At 49.9% G+C, this 7,458-nt stretch overlaps 1 protein-coding gene across 1 annotated transcript in view; it reads left to right on the top strand.

Annotated features, from left to right (window-relative positions):
• Window positions 1-2,900: 2,900 nt before the first annotated feature.
• The window catches only part of LOC100680281, a 37,684-nt gene continuing 33,126 nt past the window's right edge, over window positions 2,901-7,458 (top strand). Inside the window, exon 1 of the mRNA XM_003425282.4 lies at window positions 2,901-3,389. The gene's annotated coding sequence lies outside the window, so the exon portion shown is untranslated. The remainder of the gene's footprint in view (window positions 3,390-7,458) is intronic.

Raw genomic sequence — 7,458 nt, 5'->3', positions numbered from 1 at the left:
CGAGCCAGCGACAAATTGCGGATTAGTCGCCCGGGACTCTTTTTCCTAGCTGCTTCTTTTTTACGCCTGGGTGTATTCGCGGCTTTAATTGCCCGGCGCGCGATGAGTCTCGGGATTTATCGGTCCGAGAGAGAGAGAGAGATGTGGGTGGACGTTTTTCTCGGAAAGTATCGGCCGCTTTCAAACAGGATTAGACGCGTGTTCCCCAGCTTTGTTCTGAGAAATCACAACTCGTTATTGTCGTTTCGCGCGTGTAAAGCTTCTATTTTACGATTAATTGGAAATAGTCCCGAAGCTGCGCTGCTATAAATAGAGCCGCGAATTAAAAAAAAAAAAAAGAGGAAAATGCAAAGCAGAGAGCAGCGTCTCAGCGAGAGAAGAGGCTTTCTCTCGGTCCTTGATTTATCCCCGAGAAGCCGCGCGCGGCAGCTAATCGCTGCCCCCGGCAAAGTTGCGCCCGCTTCTCTCTCTCTCTCTCTCTCCGTCGCGCTATCGCGGACCTGCTTCTCCTCGTCGAGTCTCCGTCCTCCTCGTCGTCGTCGGGAGACTTATTATCCGCTATCGGGGCCAGAAGAGAGCGAGAGAGACAAAGGGCCGGAGAAACTTGGCCGGTTATAACTACCCCCGCGAGAGAATGCAGCCTCCTTGCTAGTCGTCGTCGTCGTCGTCGTTGTTGTTGTTGTTGGAAGGGATGATAGTAGTGCTTGATGAGACTCCAGGAGAATCTCTGCTAATTTTTTATCAGGGCTAAGTGATTCCGCAACTTTTTTCACTCTGCCGAAACGTCAATTAGCGAAATTGTTGCACACGTGCAGAGGGAAAGAAAACTAATTACAAGAGGGAATGAAACAATGCCAGTAGAACATCAGAGTCGCGAGTGTTCTCGTCGGAGAGAAGGAGAGGAAGAAAGAGAGCGGTTCAAGTAAAGCGCCGCGCGTTATTTTCAATTATGTAAAAAGTTTGTACGCATCCGCGCAGGAGACTGTTTTGTCTCTCGACTCTCCATCTTTCATCTCCGACGTGCTCGCGTACACGTACAGTTCTCTCTTTTTACTTGTGTCGCTCTTAGTCCTCTGAATAATTTAGCGCATCGGTGTAGCGCTGACGGTCCAGATACAGAAACACGCCGGTGTACACGTAGTGATATATATATATATATATACTTTTTCAACTTGAATAATTCACCTCGCGCGCTATTCTGCAAGGACGAGCTGTCGCGAAGACGTTCATTCGGAAATCAAGAGAGCGTACAAGTATACCTACACCGAAAATAACATCCGCATCTATATTAAATATTTTCATCTCAGCGGCACAGCCGGCGCGTCGCGCAGCACGTAGTATAAACCGAATCGAAAAATAGAATAAAAGCTATGCATCATCTCCCCCGAAGCAGCAGCAGCAGCAGCCGCGAGGTTTTCCTCAACTTTTCCACAAAGGACGCGACATCACAAGCATCAGCGGCCCATAAAATACCCGAGAAAAAGAGAGGGAAAATTCATTCAGACGCGTAGTCAATAAGGCACAATGCACCAGCCGCCGGACACGACGCAGCAGCTTTCAAGAGGGACATTCCCGAATATCGCGCGCTCACCTTTTCTTCGCAGGGAGAGTCGAGGGACGTAAGTATACGCGGCGCGCGCGCAATTACCTGTCCGAGCGAGACACGAGAGCTGCGGAGGAGAGCACCTGGCAGCTTCGCAGGCGGAAAATCCACTGCGCCGGGCTTTAAGCGACACGGCGTAGAGAGAGAGAGAGATGAGAAAAATGCACCGAGCGATGGACGCTTTTGTGCGCGGGACGGGAAGAGGATTTTTTTTTTCTTACCAAAAGAGTAGAGATTGGTTCTTCATCTCTCGTATAATGAGACGCGGCCGCTGATACGCTTCGATTTGTTTAAACGCGTAATCGTGTAAATCAAAAGGCTGATGTTGCAAGGGGTGAGTTACGAGCTGCACGGCGGAACGTGACTTTAATTTTCGAAGTAAATTAGGGGCGAAATTTCTTTCGGGAGAAAAGTAAGTTGGGGAAGAAAAATGAGCGGCGAACATATGGACACATGCTCTCTCTCTCTCTCTCTCTCTCTCTCTCTCTCTCTCTCTCTCTCTCTCTCTCTGCGCGCCGCGAGGAAAAAAGTTGTCGGAAAGTGTCGCAGCTAGCTGTGCTTTATTGCCCAAAGTCTGGCTTATTTTAAACGCACGTGCGTGAAACAGCGGAAGAAGAATCTCTCGATCGTCGCCGCGATAATTAAATCAAGTTAACCTTCGATCAGGCGCCGATGAAACTTTGATGCGGAAAGAGAGATCCGTAATAGGACGTGAAATATTGAAAGATCTCGCGGGGAGCAGGTAAATAAGCCGGGAAAAACAACTTCAAAGAAAGTAAAACAAGCCGGCGAACGGAAAAGACAAACACGACAGTGAAAAGCCAATAGCACACACGAGCGAGCGAAAGACAAAAGTCGAAAAGACGGTGGAGGAAGGAATTAGAGGCCGACGGCATCGACGTTAAAAATTAAACCTCCCCCCGCTGATGGAAGTAATTGATGAAAGAGCTGTCTCCAATTTCTTTTTCAATACTTCGCAAACGGATGCGCGATCGCGAGAAACCTCAAAGCCGGGCAAATTCAAACAGCAGTCTAAAAAAGCGTCGCAGGTAAAGAAGGCAAATACAGCGGTAGAGAAGAAAAAAATCTCCCGCCACACGCGTATCCGTGTAGCAGTAGCCAGCCCTCTCCGCGCGAGTGTACACGGAGAGACGTCGTCGGTCCAGAGAGAAGACAGCACAGACAGCGCGGCAGCATCCCAGAGAGTGTACCTAGGCGCACGCGTGGGGTGAGCGGTGGAGAGAGATCCAAGAGTGGTGGGGGCGAGTCGCGTCGAGAGGATGGCCCGGCACAGCTCTCTCGGCTCTCAGTCGTGCGCGACGCGCCATATGCGCCGGTGGTCCATTTGTCAACTCGCTCTCTCCTGTTCCGGCAATAATCGCGCACGTGTTACCTATACCACTGTGATTTTTTCTCGCTGGAAAAAAGTTCGGTGTGTCGCGTGTGCCTCCCCCCTCGGCGACAGTCTGTTCAGAGAGGCCAGAAGAGTATTCCAGTCGGTCGCGAGCCGAGCTTGCAAGCGCACGTGCTGATGCGTAGGACACACGGGGCGAAAGTGTAAAGACGCGCGAGCGCGATATGATTATTTATAGAAATTGTCATAAGCCCCAGAGTTTCCGGGATTATTACGAGCGAAGGAGGTGAATCGTATCCAGCGCTATCGCCGCACGTACGCGTTGCAGTGAAATGGATGAGACGAAGGGAGGAACGAGCGGGAGAGTCGAGAGGAGGTGGTGAACGCGACTTCTTTTGCCTGTCACGCAGTCGGCGCCGCCGCGCGCACGAGGTGAGTTTGCTTTGCTTTAACTTCGGGGGGAATACAGAGCTGATTGAACTGTTGGCTTTGGGCAAGGGGAAACTCGCTGGTTTGCAATCGACTCGCGTTTCACCTTTCCATGGAGAATTTCCTCGATTTTTCAATGCTCCTTCTCGGCGAGGCCGAAAAAAATAAAGCGCGCGTTTAAAGCGTCGAGTCGAATCAACGCAGAGCGAAATCCCCGCTCGCGCAGCTTAAGAATAACGAGGTTCCCGCGTCCGCGAATACCTGGAGGGTCTAATTTCCCGGGAATATAGCGGAGCAACAGCAGAGCAGCTCCCGAAAGCTCTGCGAAATTCTATGGCCTGCGGATACGGGAAACTTCCACACAGCGCCAGCAGCAGCAGAGCAGCCCCGAGTGATTATCCCAATTGAAAAGCACTTGACGCTGGCATTTATCGTCGGTCATAAATGTTCCTCCGCCATAGCTTGACCTTTCTCTCCTCGTAATTCCGCGAGCGACTAATAAAGCGCCGATAAGCCTGAGATACGCGCCGATGATTTATACCCGCGGACGCTTGATTGAGCGATCAATGCCGGGCCGCGAGAGAGAGAGACGAGATTAGAATAATTAAACGCTAGAGCATTATCGCTATGACTGGGACGCGCTTGTATACTACCGATCGCCCGCGTGCCGTGTTTCGAATATCCCGCTCTCTCTGTCTGTTAATTGCGCGACCGCCTGCGGTGCTGTTCTGCGGCGAATCGATGCGGCAATTCGAAGACGTGAGGATTTTGGCTGAGAGGGAGAGAGCTTTTTCGAAAGCGTCGATTTCACACACTCGATGACGCATCGGAGCAAAAGTAAATCCGTCGTGTAACGAAGCCGCTGACGATTTTTCCGGAAATGCGCGCGTTTATCGCTCAAAATCAAAGCCAGAGAGAGAGAGAGAGAACCAAAAGCCAGCAGCAGCCGCGTCTAATTAAACTCGATCGGCTGGCTTATTAATGAGTTGTCACACGCTCGCGGCGCGCTCGTGCGGCCCATTACTAATAAAGCCCTCTCTCACTCTTTCCTCCCTCTATGTGTATACGTACAGCGAGTCTCGCTCTCGGTTCAACGACACACATCCCGCTGTATACACAATTTTGACAGGACACTGACGGATCGCGGCAACTGCTTTCGCTTTATTACGCGTAACATTGCGTCTTATTAGACCTTTCTAATTGGCCGACTGAGAGAGCGTTTATTTCCAGCGACGTCGTGATTTTACGATTGCTCGAGTACCTAGAGTTTTCGGATTGTTCGGGAGTGTGATGGATTTATCGATTCGCCGCTTAGAAGCCCTCCTCTCGATGTATATGAAATTTAATTAACGCTCGTGTTATGCCATGATGAAATTTCGAGTTTTAATGAGGACTACAATTACACGGCGCCGCTTGTAATCTCGCGATTAATGATAAATCGAAAAGAAAGTCGACGACGCAGAGGTTTCTCAGCGCGTGGGAAATGCAAATTCAATCGCGTAATTAGAGACGCGGCGATGAAAGGAGCCGAAAATCGAACAATAAACCGCGCCAGCTTTCGAGGAGGAAGTTCGTTCGGAATGGAACAGAAGGTTCGATGGAAAACAAATTTCAAAAAAACAAGAACTTCCTCCCCGAAAAAAAGTCGACCGAATCGAACGCGACACTTGACAAAGCGACCGCCTTGAATACGCCGCATCGAGGAACTGAAAGAACAGCCCTTACTCCCTCACGTTTTGCCCTCTTCTCGACTCGCGGGGCAAGAGAAAAAAATCTCGCGATTAGTGCTGCTACAAACTCGGCATTCAAACTTCCCGCCGTTTTTCATACGATCCGCCTTTGTATAAACACGCGGTGGCGAGGGTGGGAGTGCATAGTCTCGTTTGAATTGCCGCCGCCGCTATCGGAATCGAGTTTACGGCAAGCGCTCTCGCCCGGTTTATTTAGGATGGATTTGGGAATATTCGAAGCTGAGAGAAGCGCATGAGAACGGCGGAAGACAATGCCGGCCGGGATTTCACGGGCTCTCGCGCTTTTTATCGCCCGGCTGGGGGTAATTAGCGCGGATTATTTTCGCCGAATATTTCGCCGGCGAAATGCTCGTTTTATTTCACTCGCGAGCGATGAACTCTCCCGTTTATACGCTTTGATTATATCCTTCTATTTTTCGCCTCGGCCCTCTGCGCAACGTTCCGCTGCATCTGGACGGCACACAGCCCGTGACCGAAGTATCGCGTCCAAACCGCAGCAGTGCTGCACATAGTGTGGCTAGATAATCGAGAGCTGTCTCTCTTGGCTATACACACATTCAAAAAGCCCGCCTATTACGTCCTAGACCCCAAAGCTCGCTCTGAATGGACGCGCCGTTGCTTTTTGTCGCTGAATGACACGCGCGCACGTTCTTTCCTCTTATACGCGTGTGTGAGATGGGTATCTGCGCACGACGACGGCGGTGGCGGCTCTTTGTGCACGTGTACTTTTTCGGATAGAGCTTTTTTAATTTTCGCGACGGACCTCGCGGCGACGACTCGGCTTTGGGTATATAGTTGTTTTTTTTTTTTGAGATGCCGTGGCTTGATCAACGCCGGATTGTTGCGCGCGACGACCGATATATTCACGCGCGATGGATCGAAAGCTATACCTACCCCCTCTGACTTTTTCCCCGTTGGTATACCCGAGCTTTTTTCGCGGTCGGTCTTTTAATTCGACTGATGGGCCTCTATCTTTTTTCGCGGCTATAGAGCCTGTGATAATTCGCGATAACGCGTGTTCCGGGAAAAAGCTGCGCGCGCTTCGAGTGCGTACGTTGTACTCATTGAAAAACTACGAGGCTTGTAAAATAAAAAAAAAAAGTGACATTCGAGACATCCTTTAATTAGAGTAAAAGTCAGAAATGTGAAAAAATAACCGTTCGCTCGGCCAGTGAAAAGTGAATATATTCCCCCATTGAAACCCACAAAAGTCCGCTGTCCATACACGTAGAATTAATTAAAAATAACACTCGCTAGCTCTTCTCGCTCGATCGAGGATAAAGAGAGCTCATTATCGCTCCGCTACATTTTTCCGCGTTCTCGCTGCACACAATGAGCCACGAAATGTTCTGTAAGGGTAAGAGAGCGTCAGTGTCTATGTCCACTTTACTCGAAACCTCAGCGCGCATATTTGAAGAAGACATGACGGGGAAAGCTTATTAATTTCGAAAGAGCCGCGGCTTTATCTCGCGGCGCACCTCATCTACTAGGCCAAGAAGAGACGTGTTTATTCAGCGCAGACGACGATAGCTTTTTTCTAGATCCGAATTCGCGATGCGGTATAGAGTGCGAGAGAGAGAGAGAGAGAGAGAGAGTCTCGTTAGCTTGCAGTAGGCTATCCTAATATTCCGGCTCTGTTTCTTTCTACCCTCGTTCTCTTATAGTACTGCCTTACGGCCGAGCACGTGAGTCCACTTTATCTCTCGCGGGCGATTCTTCGGGGGAGGGGACGAGATGAGTTTTTCCGAGGAGATCGCGTGCAGTCGAGATAATTCTTAATGGCTAATTTGTTACCTTAAGCGACGCTCTGGCTATATGTATAATATATTAGTACGATTTATGCTGTTTTTTGAATAGAATATTGATAGATTAAAGTTAACCACCTCATTCCGCCCGCGACATTCTTGCTCTCTGTCTCTCTCTCTCTCTCTCTCTCTCTCTCTTTGTCGTATCTACAGCTACACGTAACTCCGGCGCACTTGTCTATTCGGTAGAGTCTCGCGTTTCGCCGGGGGCCCTTTCGCTCCTCGTCACGTACGACATTCTTCCTTCCATACACGCCTGTGTGTGCTTGTGGCTGTGTGTACACAGTTGCCACCGGGGGTGTGTGTGTATGCATAGGAAGAGCAAAAAATCAAACGCAGACGCGCTGGGCTCATCGACAAAAACTAATTCTACTACGCGTACAGCAGCACTGCACGGCTTGTAATCTCTCACGAGGGCAATTAAAGTCTCAGGTTGCGATCGTGCGGTGCTTCCTTTGTTTTCGTTGCCGGCAGGGAGGACAAGGAGTATCTAAGCTCGGGTTTACTAATTCCCCT

The sequence above is a fragment of the Nasonia vitripennis genome, chromosome 5 (assembly GCF_009193385.2).
Source record: "Nasonia vitripennis strain AsymCx chromosome 5, Nvit_psr_1.1, whole genome shotgun sequence".
NCBI classification, from domain to species: domain Eukaryota; kingdom Metazoa; phylum Arthropoda; class Insecta; order Hymenoptera; family Pteromalidae; genus Nasonia; species Nasonia vitripennis.
Note: the sequence above shows the minus strand (reverse complement) of the source record. Positions and strands in the feature narration are given on the sequence as shown.